Raw genomic sequence first — 25,301 nt, forward strand, 5'->3', positions numbered from 1 at the left:
TGTGTTATTTGGTAAGTAGAAGAGAACAAGTGTTTGGCAAAAGCACATCTGAGTCATCTCTGAAGTGAACGCAGGTTACTATGAGTGCATGCTGCTGGGCCTCCATTCATGAGAGTCCGAGCTCCTTGTAGTCCCTAGACAGTCATGAGAGGGATACTGCCCTAAAAAAATGCAAGGATTATTTCACAATGTTTGGAGGGTGAGGATTTTGGTAGAGAATGAATGGGTTATCATGCTGTGCACAGTAGAAAATATGAATTAGGGTTTAGTGTGTGAAGGGACATGTGACTCTGGCTTACTAAGATAGCTTTGAAGGTTATGGAAAATCCGGCATGAAACCAATCTTGCTGCATTCATGTATATATTGTCAGTAGGATTAGCACTGGATTGCAGTTTGACCTTTCTGTATGCCTGTTTCTAAATTTGGGAAATTTATTGGTATGCAGTAAAGTTCAGTCTGAGTAGGTGCCAAAATGTAAGCAATATGCAATCAGGGAAAGAGTGACTAAAACTTGAGTGCAAAGTCATTAATATGATGGATGGATTCCAGTGAGAATCCATATGAGACATGGAGGAAAAAAATATGATTTAAAAAAAATATAAATCTGAAACGTGTAATATAAACCAAGTATTTTTCCCTCTCTCTTTTCTTTTCCCTGTTATAATTAAACATTGGCTTTTAATACTGCAGAACAAAGTATTTGATTTCCAAGATCAGTCTCCCTGAACACACTGCTGTTAATAACTCTCAGTTTGAAGAGTCCTCTGTCATGAACAGCAAAAATCTTCATTAGTTACGAGCACTGAAGACATGAAGAAAGTGCCTGGTTGCAGATATAGCAAAGTGGACGTCTTCAGGAGTTCTAATTAACACTTCTATGAAAGAGATTAAAAAAAGAGAGAGAGAGAAATACAATGCAGGTATACCCTGAGTGCTATTCATGGAACAATTGCATAATGAAAGAACAATAGGATTTTCAGCTTTTCACATTTTTTTTGAGAAATTATGAAGAATCTGGCAGTGATGTGTATAAGAATAGTAAATTGAGAAAAAAGATAACATGCAGTTTTGTTACAATGGCATTATCTGTAAGCTAATCTCAGAGGTAACTTGTATGTTGTAATTACTAGATTCAGGGTGCAGTGATTAATGGCAAATGCAAAGCTGAAACAATTATATTTCCTAAATATGTCATACTCTATCTGAAACTGTAGTAATTAAAATGTTTAAAAATGGATGGAGTTAAATTATTCTTATCTCATTTGCTGCATGTACGGCACAGGAAAATGAAATAACATTTGGGTAAGCATTATTTAACTATCAAAATAAAATGGTAGAAATGGGAACTTCAATTGCAAAGTCAGAAAAGAAGAACTATTGACTTAGTTTATTGATTCTTTCAGAAATGTCTATGTGTGTGAAAATCCGTGCACTTGGTATTCTCCTGTAACAAAAAACTTTGAGGACAAAAGGTGTTATTTACATTTTTTTTTTCCTGCAGTGTTTTTCGGGAAATAAGAATTCTTAATTTAGGCTTTATTAACATGAGAGTTGACTATAGATGCTTAAGTGGGCAGGAGTCTTGGAAGCCTTGAAGGAAGCCCAGTTTTATGGAATATATGCACAAGAGCTCTTCTACTCTTGTTTTTGAAGAAAAAAAAGTGTCAATAATTATTTTGCTCTTTATAAATAGTGTTGATTTTTTAGTGAGAATTCCTTCTGACTGCTTTTATCCTTTCATTCTGCTTGATGATCAGCTGTCATTTTTGATTATTTTTATTTTTAAGGAGAATATGGCAAAATACATCTATCCACACGAGTCTGCCCTGGCTAGTCATGAAATTCTCCTTTTGCTTTTGCTACATTACGTAATTGCCTATATTTTTTCCCTTGGCATTAGGAGAATATCTTCTTGTGCAGAAAGAAAGTTTAACTTTTCATTTTGTTACAACAGTTTTGGATATCCACACATTTTATTTCATGGGAAAGTGGCCAGAGAAAACATAAAGGAATGAGAGTGTAGGAGAAGGGGTGGGAACCAAGAAATGTTTTTGGACACCATCAAGATAAAGTGAGTATTACTGTCCTGCTCAGGAGAAGTTACAAATTACTGCATATTTTGTAGTGTCACCCAGTGCTACGCAAAGTCTAATGGTGCAATCCAAACATGCAGCAAGACATTGTAATCACTTGTATTTCAGTTTGAACATACCCACGTACTCTTTCCTTGTCAGTATGAGAGAGTAGCTTCTGAATTCTGCTGTTTCTGCTAGTTTGCCTGCATAGCAAGCTCTGTGCAGTCAAGTTAGAAACAGAAAGCTAAAAACAAGAAAAAACAACAAAGTTTGCCCTGTACTTACTTTTCAGTGGTCACACGGTAGAATGGGTTGACTGTAGCTGTAGCTGTAGCTGATTGCAGACACTCAGTTGCTCTCTCATTTCCTCTCATTAACTGGATGAGGCTGAGGGGAAATCATGGAATCATAGAAATCAGGCAATAAAGCTCATGGGTTAAGATACATACATGATGATCATGGAACTAGCTGTCTAGCACAGGGAAGGACCAGTCCCTCCTCATGGAATCCCCTGCTGCCCATACCTGAACAACGACTCTTCAGATATACATCAAGACACTTCCACCCAATTTGCTGAATAACTACAGGACACAGAGAGAAGTGTGTGTGTACATATAGCTATATACATACGTAGATGTGTATATGCATGTATGTACTGTCATGACATACTGGGACATTCCTGTTTGAAATATATTAACACTCATAGGCTTTCCTATGGCCTAGATCTGAAGAATATTGACTTTTTAACTAGAGTTTTTTTTTGTTTGTTTGGTTGGTTTTTTTTTTCTTCCAAATATGAACAAAAGTAATTATTGGAGTTGTAATGCCTACCTTCATCTCGTGGGGCATATCCCATTTCTAACCAGGTAATACAACCTTATGCAGAGAGTAAAGGATCATATTGTCAGTTTTACCATGCATTTTTCTTATGCCACAACGTGATGGAGCATTCCTTTGGAACACTTTCTGCAAGGCAGAGAGGCCTCTGGGATTTCTAAGTGCCAGCGTTTCAAACATTTAGTGAATAACTGGGTACTGCTGTTACCTTCATTATTTATGCCAAGATTCAGGAGAAATATTTTATATTGGCTGGACTACAGTTTCTGCAGCAGCTGCATTACCGGCCTGCAGAAACTTCTCACATCACACATAATGCACAGGTGAATCTGAGAATCTGAAGTGCTACCAGCAGACTTATTAAAGGTGACAATTCTGCGTGTAATTAAAAACATCTGTAAAAGATTGTTATGGAAATGGTGTTCTAAGCACAATGATGGGTGCTGCCATGCTGCTCTCTCACTCCACCTCCCCAGAAAACAGAAGGAAAAACTACAATGTAAAAAAGAAGCTTGTAGGTTGAGAGAAAGACAGGAATATCACAGAATCTCAGAATTTCAATGTGGTCTCACCAATGCTGAGTTTAAGGGAAGGATCATCTCTCTTCACCTGCTGGCAATACTTTGTATGTAGCTAAGAATACCATTAGCCTTTTTAAGGGCCCATCTCTGGCTCAAATGCAGCTTGGAGTCCACCATGACCACCAGATCCTTTTCTGCAAAGCTTGCCATGTAACACCTTGCAAATCAATGATGGTTTCCAAAATTGCTACATATGATTTTCTATATTGTTTGTTTGTTTGTTTGTTTGTTTGTTTGTTTTTCCATGCAGTAAGTGTTCAGCTGCTTAATTTGGATGTTTCCGTGTTGGGAAGGATTTACAGAGTGTTGGTCTGTTTTAAACCCCATAAAATTCTACGCTGTGGTAGCAACACTTTACAATTTCCTGTATGAAAGACTGTACCTATGGGTCTAGGTGGAAATTTGTCTGCATGCATTGTTTGTACAAGAGCTGCAGAGGGGTGGTGAATAGGTAGTAAACAAGAAAAAATACCTGCAAACACTGTTGTGTTTAATAATGCATTGACTAGTGTGGAGGGATTAGTCCCTTTTGAAAGCAGAATGACATTAATCCACAGAGTCCACATTTCAAGTGTAAAAGAGAAGAAGAAAGAGGAAGAATGAGTGTGGGACAGAACAGAAGAAGGCAGGAGTCTGTTACATGGCTGTCAACAGAAGAAATGGGGGCAAACATAACATAGTGTTTGACACAATGTACAGTGCTGAAACACGTCAGTACAGAGAGACAGAGAAAAAGCCATTCAGCACATTAGACAATTGTTAGCCAAATAAAAAGAGCAACAAAATTGGAAAAGAAGATGCAGTTAATGGGAGCTTATTTTAGCAGTAAGGAAAAAGAGATGGTGCTTCAATGAAATGTGAACAAAACTTAATTCTTACTGGAATTAGTCAGACCTGCTTGAATAACAAAACATCTGCTGAAGGAGGTTCTCCCAAACACTTTATTTTCAGGGAAGATGGGTAGCTGGACTGTAGTATGTATGTGGCAGTATTTGTAGTATTGTTTATCTATACTGTTTTCCATGATGTGTTCAGTAGAGAAAAGCTCCCTTGACCTGAACGTTCTCATCCCTTAGTTTGCTAGAGTATAAATGCTGGATATGCCTTCCAGCAACAGCAATTCACCATGTAAAAACTTCTTGTACTGGCTTTTTATTGCCCTTGCAGAGAGGGTGGGTGTGGGCAGTCACTGCTCTTAGAACAGGAAGCTCCCAGTACAGCGCTTGCGTCCTAAACAAGGTAAACTCTCAGCCCTGACACATAAGTGGCTGATATAAACTACAGCCTACTTAATATTAAATATGAGATTCATTTTTTTTAGAACTGCTAATTTTGATGTTGACCGTCAACATCTAGGGAAGATAGAGAGAAGTGGCTGCTGGAAAAGGACTATATTATACAGTGAAATGAATGTTTACTTGGCAGGACATGTATAACAAGTGGACAGCAATTCTTGCTGTATTAGCATACATGTTTTCCTGATGCACTCACGTGTACACAGAAATGAGTGTCAGCCTCACCTGTCCAATTAAGACCAGTTAAGTACCATTGACACAGGGTAAGAAGGTACATAATCTAGCTGGTTATATACTCTCTGCATGATGGATATTTCAGTGGAGACATGGCTGCTCTCCTTGGGCATTTGTGTCTGTAGATGTCAGACATCTTTCTTCTGTAATATTGATGGAGATATCTTTGTGAGAAGTAACAAATCCCTAAAAGACTCCCCACTGCTTTTATGTTCTTACACATTGTCTTGGCAGGCAGAAAGGGTGTTGTGTTTGTAGCATTACCACCCACAGGAATTCTTTTTGATATTGAGAGGGGTGGAGGAATGGGATGAGGTGAAGGATCAGGGGAATGCCTTCCATTTCTGCAGCTGATGACTCTGAAGAGAACTTGCAGAACAGTTTACTTGTCTGTTTATTCAGAGAAAATCTTTGAAATCTGGGTTATAGGTTTTTATTTTAAATTGCAGCTTGAAAAAGATTATTTTTGTGCTGCTCACTGGCTACAGACCCAAAGATAAAAGAAAGCTATAGAAAAATGGAGACCTGTCTGTTAAAGAAAGTATATAATTCTGAAAAATGCTGAGACTTATTTTCACCACATGGTTTGGCTGCTGGGGCATTACTGTATAACGACATTATGTGCAATAGGACTACATGGATGAATAGATAAGAGATGATAATACAAGTTATTTCTGAAGCATCATAGGCTGTTCTTTGCTTTCGCTAGTAATTTTAATCCCTACTGAACAAGAGCACAGCCTTACCTTGTTACTGTACTTTTATAAAAACATATATAAATGTTTGCCTGTTTCTTTCATGGGCATCTTGTGTATAATCTGCCCCAGCAGAAAAGGCTGGCTATGCAATATTCCTATGCTGCTCTGTTAATGTAGCTCATGTAGTAGCTTGAAGTAATGTAGAAATGCTAAATCTACTACATTTACAGGAGCAAGAACTTGTGAATAAGCAGTACATAGTACAGCTGCTGAACTGCAGAATATCTGGATAACATGGCAATACATACATTCTGGGAAGTTTGTTTTATGAAGTCCCATGTGCAGTTCATCAGCTTCTGTGCAAAACTTTGAAAACTAAACAGGATGTGACTGTTGCTTCTGGTAAGATTGTGAGCTGAGATTATTCCCTGAATGCAGCATGTCAGGAGGAAAAACTATTGTTGTTATACAGTGTTCAACAGTAGATGTTTAGGGAAAAAAGTGACAGATTTTTGGACCATAAATATAGAATTTCGCAAGTCATTTTCTTCAAAGAATTGCAGCATATATGAATTAAATAGAAAATGTAATAAATGTAAAACCACTCACCTTTCAATTACACAAGCTGATATTGCTAATATCAGAGGTCTGTTCTGTAATGTCAGTTCTTCATCAATATTGCCTTTTTTAATAAATGAGTATTTTCTTTTCTGGTAGATGTACTTTTGACCATCTCTTTTACTTATATAATGAATTGTGAGAAGTTGTACATCTTGTTGGGACTCAACTTTTTATATTTCAGAAGAGAATGAATATGAACTCTTGATTCCTCGATTATGCTTATACTAAAAATACATGAGCAACAGTCTACAACAGAGGTTGTTCTAAAGGTACAGCCAGGAGAAATCAGGAATTGTTAATAGGAGATATTTTTTGATTGCTTTTCCATATTTGTAATAATTTTCTTTGTTTCCTCCCTATCTCCCAAGTACAGCACTACTTTCATTCCTGCTGATACTTGTGGCATCCTTTGGTTAGCTCCAGTACATGTTACTTGCTTCCAGAGATATGAAGTACAATTTAGATCATACTTTTCAGTTTTCAAGACAGAATACAGTGGTGGTATAGTTTTGGAGTTGAGGGCGTGAGGTGTCTTAGTCACAGCTATAACAATGGGTAAAGGTGAACAAACAAGCAAGCAAACAAAAGTGATTTCTGGCCAGCAACAGATGCATTTAGAATGAAAACTGAAGATATGTAAGGAGACACTCAGCCTTAAGTCAGGGGTTTCAGCTCAAGATGGATATACACAACATTTAAAAATTAATAATCAGTCTGTTTAAATGTGTCTACCAGAGACCTGCTGCTCCTCTAATCAACCACTGGCAGAGAAAGCAGACTTTCCTGGTTGGTCAGCACTTTTTGCCATGTCTGTTCCTAGACAACAGACCTTAACGAATCTACCTATAGATTAACTTTGGATAACTTCAGTGGCAGTCTCTTTACAGACGCTGTAAGGTGTTATGTGTTATGTCAGAGAGGTAGTATCTGACAGCAGCTAGAGAACAATCTTTGGAGATTACAGATCAGACAGAGGATACAGATCTCTGAGAACCAGGCTTTTTCCAAAGTTAGAGGGGAAGGAAGAGAGAAGGAGCCATGTGAAATGTCCACATGAAATAGCAGAACAAGGGAGATTCTGATTGAACAGAAGACAGCAAATCATAAAACACTGCCAAAAAATATTTACCTATAAAATTATTTGTAGCTCTTGCACCTTTCAGTTAAAAAGCAGTAACTGTTTTAGCTCAGTACCATTCACTGGTAGATATTTCTGTGGCTGCATTTTGATGTGTATTTCTTTTTCCACATACTTGCTAATTCATATTACAAAGAAGCTGAACCATCTTCTTTGATAGTTTTGGTACGGAAATGTGAGCATTACACATAGTTTCATTTATCCAAGGAACTTGTTACACTATACTTGTCATAAACGGTTGTGTTTACTGACTGTAGTTACATAAATGTATATGCTATGTAGAGAACACGAAAATCAGTACTTCTCCTTTTTTAGTCTTTGATCAACCCACCAACACAGATTAAACATAGTAGACCATTTTGTGTTAGTAGAAGATCAGGCAGTACATAATTGGAAAAGGTTTCTGAAATTAAGTGAGTCACCTTAGTCTCTTTATGTAGTCAAGAGCAGTAATAGGCATCTCCAAAAGGCGCTTCATCTCACCTACATTTATATATCCACCGTAGGATGAAATAGATGTTTTATAAAAGCAGTTTGAATCTTCAAAAAAATATATCTTGCTGATGATCTGCGGCAGGTGTTTGGCACAAAGGCTCTTTCAATGTTCATTGTAGGAGCACTGCAAAAGGCTAGTTTGGAGTAGTTTAATGTACTGTCCACTACATAGTGGCTTCCCTAAATGTAAGGTAAGATTTTAATTCAGTGTCAAATTCTGGTTAAATTGACATCTAGGATGAAATTGAAGAACTTGTAAGGTAAGCAACTTGATAGAACTACTGCAGATAATAAATAAATGCACAATCCTAGGAGGCACCACAACCTTGAATATTGACTGTATCACAGTTATTGTTTATAAAACCACGTTTATTAGTCCTGAACTTGAAAGAGGAATTGAAAGAGTGAGCTTTCTTTATTCATTCCATCCTCAACAGACTGAATATAATCAGGTGTTAATTTGGATGTGAGAAGTGTTTGCAGTTCTGTTTCAAAAAGCATTGTTAAATCTTGATGGAAGCTAATGGCAAGTACAGCCAGCAAGTATTAATAACCCTAGAGACCTAGCATAATCAAGTCATAATAGCTGCTTCCGAAGGGATGTTTTTGTCTTGTCTGCCGAGTTCATTTTTTGTCATAAGCAGGAGGAGAAAAGAGGTTTTGTCAGCAACAGAAAGAAAGATCAACCTCCCAGGCATGACAGTTATGTCTGCTTCTGCCTTCAAGCATTGCTCCTTTTCTGCTTCTGGTGACGTATGTGAGATGAACTGATGACAAGTAGTAGGTTTGTGGTAACAAGGAAACACAGCCTTTTTAAAAAGATCCCAATTTGCTCCAATATAGATATACATTGCTCAGTGTGACCCTGGCATGTAGATGAGTGAAGATAATCATACAACAGCTTAATTCATATGGCAGACAGCAATGCTAATTTAGTAATCTTGGACAGCAGCCTGGAAACACTAAATGGAAAAAAACTGTTTTTCAAGTGGAAGATTTTGCTTCAGGTATAAGTACAAAAGGAGCAGGAAATTTGTAGCTTCTTTGGTTGCCCTAAAGGTCTGGACCACCTCCTGAGAAGTCTGTCACAGTGCAAACGTATGAGAGTAGGAACAAGAAATGTCTTATCAGGCTGGATCTGAGGGCTTTCTTATTGCTTGTTGTATGAATTTTCTTGATGCTTCCTGAGGCTTGCTATTCTCCTGTAAAGAAGAGGATTGCATGTTTTGAAGTCTGTTGTTCATATGTGAATTATGGGGTACATCTGCAGACTAAATATGAGAACATTATTATAAAACCCAGATGAAAAATCCTAGATTTTATTGAGATGGTTTGTTGTGTTTTTTTTTTTTTTTAATATATGTTTACATTATGAGCATACAGAATGTAATGGGGAAGACAACCTTGTTGGTACCTGTAAGAATATATATCATCCCCAATTCCTTTTATTATGAGGGAGAAGGATGGGAAAATGAGAATGAGTGTATCTAGAAACAATAATTAAACTCTAGTTAGTGGCATGAACTTCTCACCGAGTTCTTTGTATGGTTTGACTGTTGTACTACTTGGTATGTGAGAGAATACAAACAAGGCTAATCTCGTAACTTAAAGAAACTCAAACATAACCTTAAGGGACATCCTGTGTTGCAAAACAAACTTTTATAAGGAAGTGATGTTAAAGGGAACCTTGTTAATTTCCATGCCAGTGTGCATAGTGCATGAGAAACTGGCTTGTGTGTTACAGAAAGAGTTGGTCTACGCAGTGGAAAATATTTGGCCGTAACTGCGCAAGCAAGGGATAGTCGTAAATTCTCTCAGTCTCCTTCTATGGAGTGTGTTTGTATGAAAGAACATGTAGATAGTCCTGACAAGTTCTAAGCTGAGTTCCAAATCACAGAAAGTGTAAGGTGATGGACTATAGTAACATCACACACACAAAAAACCACCTGATCCCGAACTCAAATTTCTGAATGAAGTCAGTTGATTTATCTTGCTTCAAAGTGAGTTTTAAGCTTTTCTTTTACTTTTGCTCTCTAAGAATGTGCCTTCCCTTGAGGCAAAGACCTCTACCTACACAGTACGTTAACGTGTTTGTAAGAATAGTACCCCTGAGAGGGGATAAGGATGTTTGTTTAAAGATACTAGAAAAGATGAATATGAACACAGTAGGGAAGTAGTAGAAGCAGGTTAATATTGAGTTACCATTATTCAGCCTTCAGTTGGCTACGACAGTCTGCTGTGGTGCCTGGCAGGTTAGGAACTGGCTTCATACCTCCTCAGCTCTTTCCCTATTAAGGTAAAGAAAAAACGCAAAAATTAATCTGGTAATAATATTGTTTCTTTCTTTCATGTGTGTTGCACCTTCAAGTGAATCACTGAAGTCTGAGCAATCTTAGTATGTAAAGAAAAGCTGAAAAACCAGTACAACATTCTTCTAATAGCACACTGAAGTGCTAAAAAAAAGAAACTCAGTGCTGGGGACAAGCACACATTACACAAGGAGGATGGGGGGGATGTTAATGTGAATATAGGACACAGGCACTCAGATAAATAATTAGATAGGCATAAACAAAGGATAGACAGGAAAAAAAAATAAAAAATGTTGCACTGAGATTTCAACCCTAGCCAAGCTTCTGTATCGTCCTTTACCTGTGCACCTGAGCAAGCATCTAGGAGTAGATCAGCCAGGTGGAATTTCTTCATCCCCTGCTTCTGTTTTTCACTTTGTGACTTGAAACACACCCAGGGATATTACCTTACTCCTCAAATCTATCTTAGCGTTAAGAAGATCTGTTTTGAACAAGCATTGAATATTCAGCGTAACACTTTATGGAGTGCAGAGCAGACTGAGAACTAAACCACAGTGGTTTCTTCTAGGAGAGGTAAAATCTATCAGTATCAGTGATCAAAAGAGAGGTGGCAGTGAATTTTTTGTAAAGCTGTCTGGGATGTTAATGAGCAGGATGATGTAGGGGAAAGCAATATGGTTTGAAAGAACATTTTCCCCATTCAAGAAATTATATTACTTCTCAGAAAGGGTGGTCAGGCACTGGAATGGACTGCCCAGGGAGGTGGTGGAGTCACCGACCCTGGGGGTGTTCAAGGAACGACTGGATGTTGTGTTGAGGGACATGGTTTAGTGGGAGCTATTGGCAACTATTGGCAATAGGTGAATGGTTGGACTGGATGATGTCTTAAGTCTTTTCCAACCTTGGTGATTCTATGATTCTATGATATCTCTTTGCCCCCACCTACCTGCTTTTTTTTTTTTTTTTTTTTTTCCCTTTTGTCAAACCACAGATATGAAATAACTCTGACTGATATTAGCTGCTGACACTTGTGTAACTTTCTAGCTGGCAAATGCTTCATTATCAGCTCAGTAGCACTGAGAGTCAGCAGGATGCCAGTTGTTTCTGTATAGGAAAAAGAGCTGCTGTGTTAGATTCACATGAAATTTGATTCTATCTCTACTCAGTGGCATTCAGTATTTTTAAAAACTAGAAAAACTGTGTTTTCCACTCATTACAACTGGAGATTGCTCTTCACCCATTTACTATGAGCAAAAGAACAAGTTAAGCTCTATGTGATTAATGTATTTTTACAAGCACTGACTGTTGTGTGTTACCTTCTTTGAAAATGGTCTTATTTATTATTGCATTCATTACTAATAATCTTTTAACTTGTTAATTATATCAAATACTCTTAGGCCTTAAGTACTCTCATTAGAGGATTTATATGGATGTTATCTGTGACCTGCTGCCTCAGCAGATATTGTTCTTATGCTTTCACCCACACTAGCATTGTACCATACATAAAATACAATAAATTCTCTCTTGAATGTTACAGGAAAGTAGAACACAGTGAATTTTCCCAATAGGGAATTCTTTTCAGGTATTTAGCAAGCAGACGGTTCATCTAGTCACTGTTTCCATTGGGATATGTAATGAACTGTAACTGTTTCTGTATATACCCCATATTAGAATATCTGAAAAGTATTTCTCAAGAAACAAATGCCAAGAACTCCCTGCATGATTTGAGCCTGTGTACTCAGAGCAACATTTACAATTGGCAACAAATAGTACCTTTTACTTACAGTTTTAATCAGCCGCATCAACAAAATGCATCATTACCTTTTTGTTATATCTGCTGCAAAGCGCACAAAATAAAGAAGAAATATTGCTGACATACCAGACGTGATACTCAGTCTCCCTTTAGCTCAGATATCTGGAGCTGTGCCTTTGAACCTACTGCATAAAATGATAAAATCACTTAAAAAAAAAAAAAAAAAAAAACAAAAAAATTTTTTCCTTCCCTGAAGATTCAGGTAATATTGAGAATGTGAAAATTGGTTGTTTAATTTTTTTTTTTAATGCAAAACACACTTGGGGGGAAAAATATTTAAAGATTTACTGAGGGGAAAGACACAATCTTCTAGTGGAATAAGAAGGTTGCTGCAGAAGTTACCTGCTGTTTGAAACCGAGGCATCTTCTGCAGGGGCTTTCAAGCAGATGGTGAAAAGCAAAAGGGAAAGACACACAACAGTTTCTAATCCGGTGGTTTTTACACTTTATTTCCTCAGCTGTGCTGTTTTATTTGCCTATAAGAAGCTATCAAAGCACATTCCTCAAGTACTTTATCTGCAGTCCCACCTCTTTTCTCTCAGGCAAGCATCAAAATCACCCCCAAATCACCCTTATAATGACTTTAGGATTGTGCTGCTACAGTTACAGAGGAGATGAAAGAGTACTAATTGTTTTCTATTGTGTGAAAAAGCTGGTAGAAAAACGTAGCAAGTGGTTGTGGTGGTTTTCAGGCTAGGCTTCTGGCATCCAGTCCCATGTAGGATCTTTGAGATGCAAGGCTTGAAAAGAGAGCCTTTAGATTAGTGGTGAAAGCATATTTCCTTTTGATAGTGTGTTTATGACTGCCTGGAACGCCTGGTGTCAGCTGCTTCACTTCATCATCATGCTTGCAGGTAAGGAATCAGTAGGCCTTTAGTTGTCTTCTGGCTGAATAGTTGATGGTACTTTTGCTTTTCTTGGTGGTAGATAGTCTACTTGTAGTACCCATCCTCTGTATGCCCAGCTACACTCCTGTCTCCTTATTGTGGAAGCAACTGGGGGCTTGGTTTGTACTGTGACTGCCCTCAATGCCTTCCATGCCTCTCCTCCAAGTGTTCCTTGTATATAAAGCTCTGTATTTAGGAATTGATCCCTCTGCACCATAGTGTGGGTTAACCTTTGTGGGCAGAGAGCTGGAGGAAATATCTTACAATGCTAGGCATAGCTGTGGACTCTAAATACACAGCAGACTTAGGCATTTGCCAAACTGCCTTATGCAGCTTTTCTGTTTACCACCTAGACTACTGTTATTACTACTGTTACTTATCGCCGATTTCTGCATTACAATCATATGCTTTCTCACTGTACCTGAGGAACAATACATTTTCAGCTGAGAGTGTGACTGGTCTGTTGGCACCTTAACAATAGAACAGAGGTGCCTCTGCTTGCCTGACAGCATACTAGAGTATGACCTTTAAAAGCTGACTGGGTTGTTTTACGTAGACTTTTTAGTAAGCATCACCTGCAAGTCATCTGTGGAATATTTCTACCTAGAGCTTTGAAAACAGAAAATGTTGGAAAGATTGCAGAGGGAATAGAGAACCTGGGTTGACCCAGGAGGCTAAGCAGAAGTAGCTGGACAACCCATTAAATACAGTGTTTCTTTTGCTGGTAACAGAATACTGGCTTTGTATTGATTCTAGAAGGCTTCTGGACCAGCACTCATCAAGCTTACTTTGTCTGGACTCATTCTGTCCTGTCTGGAGTTCTATTTTAACTTGTTTAGCTTAAGAAACAACTACTAAACAACTGGTTGACTACTATTGTTTGTTGTTTAGCTTTAGCTGCATTATTTGCTTGTGCAGTGGTATAATTTTTATACCTTTCTGCAAAAGAACAGATTGAATGTTTCTTCCTATTGGAAGTTGGAAACTTATGAAAGAATGCATGTTTAGAGAAGGTTGAGCAAGAGTATCTACCATTTTTGCCCTCTGATATTGATTAGGGCAAAACTGATGCAGGATTTTGAAGTGCTTAATGAAATTACTGCTGAAGTTTGTCAAATTATGAAAGACTCTTCAACAGTTTGAATCAGCAAGTTTAGGTATGATAGAAACCATAGTGTTAACATAGTTTTGTAAAAGATGTAACCTTACTCAAGTTTAATTAGTAGAAGCCTGATCCCAGGAGACTGATTTAGTGCTCTCAAAGTAAATGCATGCAGTCCTGGTACAACAGTAACACAACTCAAGCAACTCAGGCATCACCTGCAGACCCAGCAACCTTATAGCAGGAAAAGTAAGACAGCGAGTGATATGAAAGATGCATATAACCTTAGATAAAGGGATTAGTCTCTGTATTTGTGGATTCAGCAGTGTGAGACATGAGTACTGGGCTGTAGTTATCTGTCCTATTGGCATTAAGGAGTTCTTGAAGGCTACAGTGTAGCTCCACAGATTCCCTTGTAGGGAAAATCATAAAAACAAACAAACAAACAAAAAACCTCTTGGCCCTGCTTCTCTTGGGAGATTTGCCACACATAGAATTTTGTGTTGCACAAGGTCTCAAAAGGGGGACTACTGTTATATAGCTACCCAGATTCATAATACTAAGCAGTCTCAGGGCTGGATGCTTTTGTCTAGCTCTGCTGACCCTGCCTCTCCCATCCACTGCAGCTGTGACACAGCAAGGGCAGCACAGGAGCGTAAGGTTATAAAGCAGTCTGCTCTGTGTACAGTACCTTGCTGTAGCAAAACAAGTGGGGGTGCTGACCCTTAGAAAATTATTTGAGAGTTCTTATTGTCCCTGCAGTTGTCTTTTAACCTTGTTAAAGTCAAGCATTTTCTGTTTTTCAGTCTTCTTTCTGAACTGCTTTCTGATCGTTCTGACAAGGTAGATGCTCTTCTTTGAAATTCTTCTCAGTGGTGTGAGTTTAGAAGTGCTTCTCTATTCTTTTCTGGTCAGTTTGCTTCATGTGAGCAGCTTTTCCTCCACGGTGTGAGGCTGGCCATGTGCTCATTGTGCCTAGTTAATAAGAGATGAGAAGATAAAGACTCTTGGGAAGAAAAAAACAGGCTGTTTCAATAGAGAGTTAACAACCAGCTCCGAATTCCACATCAGTGTGTTTTTTGTTTTGTTTCCATGACTTAGCATGTACTACAGAATTCTAGGAGGGAGTGTATAGGGAATAACCATGCAGTGGTGTGTCAGAACTAGTGTTTCTGAAATGGATAGTGGACCAGCCCCACATAACTGGCTGATAGACATGAAATTGGTATATCTATATTTCTTGCAACTGCATAAGTTGTTGAAGGTAAACTTTGCTATTGTATATGAACAGATCAGAATGATTATTTACTGTGTCTTCTGACAAAGCTCAAATCCAGTTCTGTCATAATTGGCTCTAGCTGTCAGGATGAACGTGCAATAGGCAGTGCCCCCTAATACAGCACTGCAAGTAACTTTTTCAGCATCAGAGTATGATTTAAGTTATAGTTGACAGGGAGCCCCTGGAGTGTCTTCCTGTCACTTCTAGAACTTCCTTTTATCAGCTTACATTCTTAGAGATCACTATCTGTATCAAGCATTTTTCCATTTCTATTGGACAACAGACTGTATATATATATACATATATATATATATTCAGCAGAGAAAGTGAACATCTGCTATGAATAAATCCAGAGTATTTGCTATTTTTTTGCTGCTGCTACTTTTTTCTTCTGCTGGCGTTATTGCAGGTAGCCAACTATAGTGTCGCTATTACTTCTATCATCTACTGACCCTTGTTGAAAAGGAACTTGCCATCTCCTTCATGACCACGTTGACAGTGGGAAGGGTGTCATTTTTGTTCTCTGCCTGTGCTTCTCACTTGTCAGACTGAAAGACCAGTGGCATCCTGCAGTGACCCAGTCTTCTACTTGATTCCAAAAGCTGCTGTGTAGTGTTCTAATTTACTCTCATGGGAAACTGTCAAAGGTATATAATTCCCATGGCATTTCCATGGTCCCTGTATTCTAGTATGGCATTCATTTAAGTCTCAGTTGCAGTACTTCTGAGAGGCATGGTCTGGCATTTAAGTGCATGTAATACACTTACCAAGTAGTCTTGACTTCACTGTATTGAGGAATTGTCCACACAATTTTTTAAACCTCTGCCAATTTTTCTAGCAATGATTTTATATCTAATCAGCTTATTGGTTGAAATAGTAAACATACTTAATCCAAGAAGAGATCTGTGAGATGCCCAAGAATCCCTTCAGTGACAGAGAAAACAAATTCATTTACCTGATTTTCTAGAACTCTTAAACCAATTTTAAATATTATAGATACCTTTCCTTTATGATTTAAAGTAGGGGATTGGGTCAGTTACATTACAGAAAAGTAGTTTTAATAATCCATAGACAGCAAATACTGTTCAGTGGAAGACAAACCTTGGGGCTAAGCAGATATTTATAATAGAACAAAGAAGTCTTTGAGATTAAGGTCCTGCTCGTTAAACAGGGACTGAGACAGAGCCTTTGAATTTTAACTTACCTTCATAGAAAGTGACTAAGTTATTATTTTTCTGAGTAAAGTAATTGTGTTATTGAAAAGAGTTTCAAGGCTGTTTCCTAGTTTGAAGACAAGTTAAATTGTTTTCTTCTGTTAATTCTACTTGCGCAAGATTACCACGTTACTTTGAGCAGAGAGGGACAACCTCGCCTCTTGTCCAGTAGCAGTGCTGGGTCTGATGTACCCCCTGTACAGTTGTTCCTTTTGCCTTCCAGATCTCACTGCTGTTCCCCTTAATTTAGTGTTGTCTGTGAACTTCCATAGTGTGCATTTTAGTCCTGAATCCAGATTTTCTGTAGAAACACAAAGGGGAAATGACCATAACATGTGGCCTTGCAGAATCCTACTACTGTCAGCTTAATTTAACCCCACTTACTATAAATCCTTGAGCCTGACCCATCAACCATTAGCTCACCTGTAGCATTGGCTGTTATTTTTCTACAGTACCCTGGTCATTTAGTCCAAAAGGATACTATGAGAAACAGCGCTGAAAGCACTGCTGAAATTCAGGTTACATCGACTGAATTCACTTATGGCCTTAGTAGCCTCACCTGATCCTTTCTTTGCAACAAACAGACACATAGCAGCATTCCTAATGAATGCAGCAGCTGTAGTCCTGCTGTCAGGGCTTGATTTTTCCAGTATAGTTGAAGAATAGCCTAGAGATGGAAGAAAATTGATCAAACCAGTATTTGTCTGTGCTGGGTCAGCAACTGTTAGATGACGGTGTCTGTTTCCTCACTTTCTTTTGATTATAAAATTCAGTTCAGGTAACTATAAAATTGTCTCAGTGTTACTCATGTTCTGTGCGTGATTGTGAGTGTCCATTGCTGCTTATGATATTCACTTTTGAAGTCCTTCCCTTAATGCTGATGGACAATTAAAGTTTCTGGCTTAATATGGAAGTAGATTCTTCTAGATTTGGAATAAGTTTTTGTTATGTAACCTCAGTTTGAAAAAGTTCTTTGCATTTCCTGTAGAAGAATAAAATAATTCATTTTCCATATCTCCAGCTCTAGTGAGATTCCAAAAAGAATTAACACAATGTGTGATCTCTTTGAAATCTGCTAATATATTAATGTCTTTACTGTAAAAAAATAAAAACAAACAAAACTAGGGAATCAGAAGCAAAACATTTTAACTGAATAATTAATATTAAAGCTAACTTCAAAATTTTAATTAGTTTTGATTTTTTTCTAATCTAAATGTACAGAGATGGATGTAAATGCTTTTCCCCCCACTCAGTTATTATGTTTCTTGTATTTTGGTTTGTAAATTGAACAGTTAAAAAAAATAATTTCTTAGGAAAGAAAACTATTTTAAAATGACCTCCACATGTATTTATTTTTGTTCAACATTACAGTTCATAAATAAGTACATTACTTTGCAAAATGTTTTCCTAATACAGTTTAGTTACAGTTTAGTAAAGCAAAATTGTGATCCTATGGTAAGCAATTTAAAAAGAACTCTTTTTATTTTTATGAAAATGTGGGATTTCTCTAGTCTTAATCAGCAGTGATCAACTGTCCTTAGTTTGAGCACTGATAATAAAATAAACCAACGTTTTATCATGATTATTCTTGCTGCTTGATTTATTTTGATTTTTCTTAGCTCCTCTGGTGACCTTTTCTGTATTTTCTTCTGCTTTTTTTCCCCTGTTTTAACTTAATTCTCTACTGTTGTTATGGCCTGTGCCACATCAGTCTTCTGAAATGTCAGTGAGTAGACTGTTGGGTCCTTGTTGTCTGCAGACATTTCTTTGTGCTGTAACTGATTTTGCATTTAGGTGAGATTCTGTTGACAGTTCCAATGTTTCTTCATTTATTTTTATTTCTTTTAAGAAAAAGTTTATTCCTATTTTAACTAATCCTTTCCATAATGAGAATGACTTTTAGCAAGATCTGGTACCACCATGGCACTGAAGGAACTATTCTGTATTTACATTACATTTTCCTTGTACAGGAGATATGTACTGCTTTTTCTTTACTCTCCCATATCTGTGCATACAAATGAGGGAAGCAATAGCAAATGAATTCAGTCTGTAATATACTGTTACTGTATTTCTTTGTTTTTGCCCAGTCTCTTGATTCTTCTAACCTTTCTAGTAAAGTAAGCTTGTTATTATCATTGAACACTGCAAATACCTTCCCTACCTTCTCTATTTCCTTGGGACCAAATTTACTTATTTATTCATTTATTTTACATGGGGTTGGAACTGTGTTGCTATGCAAGCTTTTTTTTATATTCAGCTTCTGTGCTTCATGTGCTTCATGCAAGTCACCAGCACTTCAATGGCTGTTGCTTTTAAGCTCAATTTCTATTAAAGTAGCATATGCTAAGTCATTCTTTCTTTTACTATCAGTCTCACTGCCAAATGCTCTAGTTACATCTGGAGAGGCTGCAAGCACTCCATGCTAACGTGCTCTGCAAACAAATAGCATCTCCCTTGCATCATGCTGACTCTTTCAGTGGAGAGCAGAAACTGTCATTGTGGTATGGGAAGATGCTGCAAATAATTTAACAAGAAACATCTTCAAGTATTCAAATATAAAACAAGTTGAAAAAGGCAAGGCAGAAAGAAAAAAACAAAAAACCTGTTAAATAAATTTTTATCCTGTTTTGTTTTGTTTTGCTTTTTATATCTTGTGTAACAAGACAGCTCAAGTGAGAAACTCAAATGAAGAAGTGAATAGCATTTTCTACTCATTCTTGCTATTTAGTTGACTTTATTTCCTGTGTACTAGGCTAAAGATTGCCTTTCCTATCTCAAAATTATATTAAATACATACATTCTGTGTGATATTGAAATGAGCTTTTATGAAATAATGTTCACTTAAGCATCTGTTTTTGTGTAATTAGGGTTATTAAGCATCCTAAATTAGTATATTACTGTGGTGAAAATCTACTAACAAATGTATATAATCCCCTTTAAGTTTTCATTGTGGAGGGAAAAAACTTAAAGAAGACTGTCTTATGCAGAGAGAGAAAAGTTGTGTCTGATTTATTTTCTTAGCTGAGAAGAATATCGTATGGAAATGAACTGTATTACATTGAGCTCCATTAGCTTTGAATCTGCTTTACTACAAGAAACATGGCAGGAGGAAAGATAAAGACTTAGTATCAATTGTCAAAAAATATCTGCTCATGTTGAAAATAACTGTTTTGTTTTTAAGTCTGTGATCAATACTATGCCATATATTGTGTACTTGAGAAGTCTTTTCTCACAACAAACCTCTTTTTCACTGACGTTATCTCTTAATTATATCACAACAAGAAGGAAGGTAGATTTACAAGCACCTTTAAAATGATGGAGTTATTTTTCTTGAAAGCTTTATTCTAGATAAATGAAAATTACTATTTTGTTTCAGGAATAATTGTGTCAAAGACAGAAGAATTTGTAGCAGTCTGTCCCTGTAGCTTGTCTCTGAATCAATAAAAATATGACACTAGAATCTGTGTAATGAACTGTTATTGCAAAAGATGCAGCCATGGGAAGAGAGAATTGATTCTGAGATTCCTGGCACTATATCTTTAACTAAACATATCTGTGTGGAGCTTAATCATGCTCTTGATTTCCATGTTTCACCATAGCATTCAGAAATACCACAGTTCTCTATCTGCGTGCATAGCAGTAAATTTGGTAGTACTTAGATACCCTGTATAACCTTCCAAAATAACTTGGGAACATGCTAATTACTACTGTCACTTACTGCAAAGCCCAAGTAGGTTTAATTAAATCATTTACCATCTCAGATTTTACATACTGTTGTTTTAATGCGGAAGATATATCCAATCATTTTTAAAAAATATAACATTTTTTTCTAACTCTCTCTTCTCTTGAAGAGCTGTAAGATGTTTTAGAGATGGCACAACCCAAGATCACTGAACTAATATAGTCATTTGTGCAGTGATGTGTGCTTTAACCATGGATCTGCCACTTCTCACAGAAGAGCTACAGTTCTCTAGGCAGTAGAAAACTCAATTGAAAATTAATAAAGCAACAACACCTGATTCAACACCTGATTTCCAGATATTGTATTATCCAGAGAGCTGGTAGCATCTATTTGCCAAGGAATTGACTTCTGAAGAGCTGTCCAGACTATGTAAGCAGAAGGTAACACCTGACTTCTTCCCTGCTTGCAGGCTGAATCTTTGCTGTTCTCTTCATTGTGCTCCTTTGTATAAACATTGTCATTGAATGTCTTCATACGCCTCTGAGCAGTTGGCTGTGATCTTGTTGGGGAAGGGTTGAGGGGGGAAGAAGGGGAAAAAAAAACACAACTCAGGGAAATAAGCATCTGTAGAGAACACAGATGCTGGTTTAGCTGTGGGAAGTCACCTCATACACACAGTGCAGTTGCTGTTCCTGGTTGCTGTGGCACTGCTAGTGCAATACACTGATCTAAATTGTCCTGAGATATATCGAGCAATATTAACTGTTCTTAATGCTTGGGCAGGCTGAGACAGAAAATATTTATGATAGATATCTATCCCTTTTTACTAGTAGATTCCTCCCCAAGTAGGCCTGAATGTACAAGTAAGTGCCAAAATCAGTTTTCTTTAATGGTCTCTGAGCTTCCCTGGGGTGGGCAGAAAAAGGTAGATTTTTCTTTTTTCTTATTTTTTTGTGAGAGAGGAGAAAAGGTAATGTGGAGAATGTCTTCCAGATTATCCAGTAGTCAAAGACAGCAGCAAAGGAAATGACTTCAGCAGTCAAACTACTCCAAGTACAAAAACCACTGAAGCTGAAGTACACAATGCTGGATGTACAGCAAACGCTTTGTGACTGTGGAAATCATTGGGCTGGATTTAACTTCAGTCTTGAGAATGTATTGGAGGAAACTTGAATGAGTCAGAAAAGACTCAAAAAAGCAGAGTTCTGTAAAAGAATTATGGAGAGGATATGAACAAAGTTCTAAAAAAAAAAAAAAAAAAAAAAAAGTAAAAAATAAGTCAATGCCGGTCATTGCTAATTACAGAGTATTTCACGCCCTGTAGCTATCACGACTCTCTATTTCCATCACTGGTTTGTTTAATGTGACCTGTTGTGTTTGTACTGAGTGATTATCAGGGTAACTGAAATGTTAATGTGAGCTCTAGCAGAGCCTGGAGAAAAGGGTGGAAGCTGAGTGTTAGAAACTTATTATCTTGAATTTACAAATGTTGAAGGAAGAATCCTTTGCCTGTAGCTTGCTATGTGCTCTGTGTCAGCAATGAATACTGAGAAAACCAACATCCACAGAAAGGCTGCTGGGCCATTAGCCATTTCTACTGCCATTTCTATCTACCTGCCAAACTCTCTTCTTCTGCCCGTGCAGAGAAAATGTGTAGAAATGTTCTACTGACATAAATCAGTAATAGCCCTATATATCCTTTTGGGTTTTTTAAATTTTTATTATTATTATTATTATTTTAATCTGAAGACAAAAGCCCCAAAATGAACCAATCCCAAAATACCAATTGTAGTTGGCAGCTGCAGTGAGCTCTGTGGGGAATGGACCTGGACTGCTGGAACAACAGAATACTGGGCTACACTCTTAACAGCTGTGATTCATGCATATGCTCTCTTCTTTTTGAGTAGATCCCGTGAGGTAAGTTTTGTTCTAACACCCTACAGAATTATTTTTTTGTTTTTGTTTTTTTTTTTAAATAAATCTGTAGCTAATTCAGGGAGCAATGACCACTGACCCCTCAGCTGTGATTTATCAAAGCTTATAAGTACTTTGATGCTGTGAACAGAATGTGAACTAATTGATGTAAATTTTCAGAATAAGATAGAAACCAGTTATGAACTTCAAGGAATAATTTTCATGAGAAGGTAGAATCATGGTGCTGCTATGACTTATGTTCTTGGCTTCACTCAAATTGTTTTTGAATTTTCAGAAGTGTAGTCATATATAATTCTAGTTTGCCTTTCTTTAGCTGATGAGCAGCAAATTTTCAGAAAGAAGAATGTTGTGCCCTTAGTATAGTGTGCATTTAAGTGAAACAGGAGCTGCTGCTTTTCCTTTGGTTACTTCCTTCCAAAGAATCCATCTGAACTGTCAGACAATATTGATCAATTTCAATATTTTGAAAGTATTTTCCAGGGAAGAAGATGCAGTATGGGGAACTTCTTAGAGTGCAAGCTGTATGTTATTTCTAGGTTCAAACACTGTTTTTCTAGAACCAAAGCAGAACAGTGGAGATTGCTTCTTTTTAGTGTCTATAAACTAATTGTTGAATCATGAACTCAGCAGTCATGCCTCCTCTATATTCTCTTCTTTTGTATATCCACCCAGATTAAATCATTTGTTTGTTGCAGGTGTATTTTCTAGTTGTCTGAGCATTGTTTTTTTGTAACAGAATACATCAAGTGAGACCCTCCCAAAAGCTGGGAAGGGTGGAAAGCATTTATCACATGTTCTGCAGGCTATGGCTATATGACTCTGAGTGGGATTTGTCTTTTCCAGACCAGATGTCCCATCCACTAATCCAGAAGTGACACCTCTCAAATGGTGCTGACAATCTTGATCATGCAAAATTACATGTCATATTATATTTGTGATTTTCACATCCTGTGTTCAGTTGGGCTGGGAGTGGACTGCAGCTTCTGCATTATTGATAAAAGAGGATCAATATTCACAAAGCAGTAGAGAAAATGCCTTGGCGTGCCTTCTGTTTGCTACACATTGCCTAATAAATACTGCCCTCCTTCTCCTTTTCTTCACCAGGTACAAGTTTCCTACAAGTAAAATCATTCTCTATAGAGCAGTCTTATGGCTTTGTGCAAATCTTCCATGCATGCTGACTGCTGCTGTAGACATGCTGGTCGTTACTTATGGTAGTGATGCTGCAGACTCTAAATAACTCCTGTTTTTAGTGCTGTTAACTTCACAGAAATTGTGAAAATGAAAACCAGTTGTGCTCATTAGGGTAGGAATGTCTCAATGTTTGTTTCCATTTGCATGCTGAGAATGTTCTCAGGTGTTTCTTGCCTATACGTGTGTGGATGTCCTCAATTTTAGATTAGTTAATGAGGATGTCTTCCTGAGAAGTGCAAGTTTGTGATTCAGTCAATAGTGAGGATTTTTTTTCCCATTTAAACTTAATGAAAGAGGGAGGATACATGCAGAGATCTGAGAAATGTATGCAGTTTTGATGCATAGAGATCTTTCCTCTTGTTTCACAGACAGTACACAGAGTAAAACAAGCAACAGTCACAGTATGGATATTTTAGTTGGTTCTTTGTCTTAGGGATTGTAATTACATTTTCTATGCAGCTTTTAGCCATTTGGCATTACTCAAACAAATACTTTACCAGTTGGTTAAAGAGAAAATAGACTATGACCAAGACTAGTCGTGATGTAGACAGTTTAATCTTTCTGTGGTAACCCATAGAAAACTGCAATTACACATGGGCATAAGTAGCTCTCATTAAATCATCTGTGTATGACTAGATATGTCACAATCACACGATCATTAAAGTTGGAAAAGGATTCTATGACCATCTAGTCCAGTTGTCAACCCATCCTCACCCTGCCCACTAACCATGTCCCTCAGTGCCACATCTACTTGTGTCATGGTTTAATAATTTTGTAATTTTGCTATCAGTATTTCACATCATAGCATCATATAAAACATGAATAATTTTACTGAATCTGCAACTTAAAGAAGAAGACTACATCTCCCAGAGAACAACACGGTCAGAGATGGGTCACAGGACCTGGACACTATATTATCTCTGTCGCAGACTAGACTGAGGTCTTTTGAGTTCTGGCGTTCAGGGGAGTGTGTGGGAGCCTTCACCATTTCACCTAGATTCACAGTAGGCCTCTCAGTTTCGGGACTCATTCTCTCTCCTATTTTGCTTGATTCGTTAGCTCAATTTTCAATTAAATTGTATTATATTGTGTTATCCTGTATTTTGATATAGTATTTAGTAAATAAGTGTGCCTCCTTAGATCGTTGCCGCTGTTTTCTTTTCCTAATTAATTTTTTTTTCCTTTTGGCCCCTGTCACGGACGCAGGTGGATTTTCGTTTAATCCATGACAACTTGTTTCCTGAATGCCTCCGAGGATGGTGACTCCATCACCTCCCTGGACAGCCTGATTCAGCACATGACCACTCTGAAGTTTTTCTTGATGTCCAACCTGAACCTCCCCTGGTGCAACTTAAATCCACTGTCCATCATCTTCTCCTTAGTTACCTGGAGAAAAGGCCAACCTTCCCATAACTGTAAATTCCTTTCAGAGAGTTGCAGAAAGCAATAAATTTTTCCCTGAGACTCCTCCAGACTAAACAATCCTATTTCCCTCAGCTACTCCTAAGACTTGTGTTCCAGACCCTTCACATCTTCATTTGATTCTTAAATTAGTGTTTTCTTTTAAAAATAAAGAGTGAATTCTCCTTTTAAATCTCTGTTATGCTGGTTTCTTACACTGTCTTTTCACCAGAACTTATTTCCAGCAGTAACAGGTTTGGAAGGCTCAAATTAACATAAAACTGACAGAATTCCCAGACATTCTTCTTTCCTCAAAGTGGAGAAATGTGAAAATAGGAACTGAGATTAAAAGTTATAAAGGAAAGCAGTATATTCACTGTGTTCCTGCAGTTTTAAAAGTAATTTTTTACTAGCAGATTCCTAAGGTAGTTAGCTATGTAGTTACTGATTTTCTTGTGTCCTTGGGCACTGATATTGATCACTGAACATTGTTTTGAGAGAAAAACAAAG

General features: G+C 37.4%; 1 long non-coding RNA gene across 1 annotated transcript; it reads right to left on the reverse strand.

Annotated features, from left to right (window-relative positions):
* Positions 1-7,774: 7,774 nt before the first annotated feature.
* Positions 7,775-12,519, reverse strand: LOC107312144. Its single transcript, XR_001554409.2, has 4 exons — positions 12,440-12,519; positions 12,164-12,222; positions 10,178-10,263; positions 7,775-9,177 (listed from the first exon to the last, which is right to left on the reverse strand). It is a non-coding gene; the product is annotated as an uncharacterized LOC107312144 (long non-coding RNA).
* Positions 12,520-25,301: the final 12,782 nt, after the last annotated feature.

Source organism: Coturnix japonica, chromosome 3, assembly GCF_001577835.2.
Source record: "Coturnix japonica isolate 7356 chromosome 3, Coturnix japonica 2.1, whole genome shotgun sequence".
In the NCBI taxonomy this organism is placed as follows: Eukaryota; Metazoa; Chordata; class Aves; order Galliformes; family Phasianidae; genus Coturnix; species Coturnix japonica.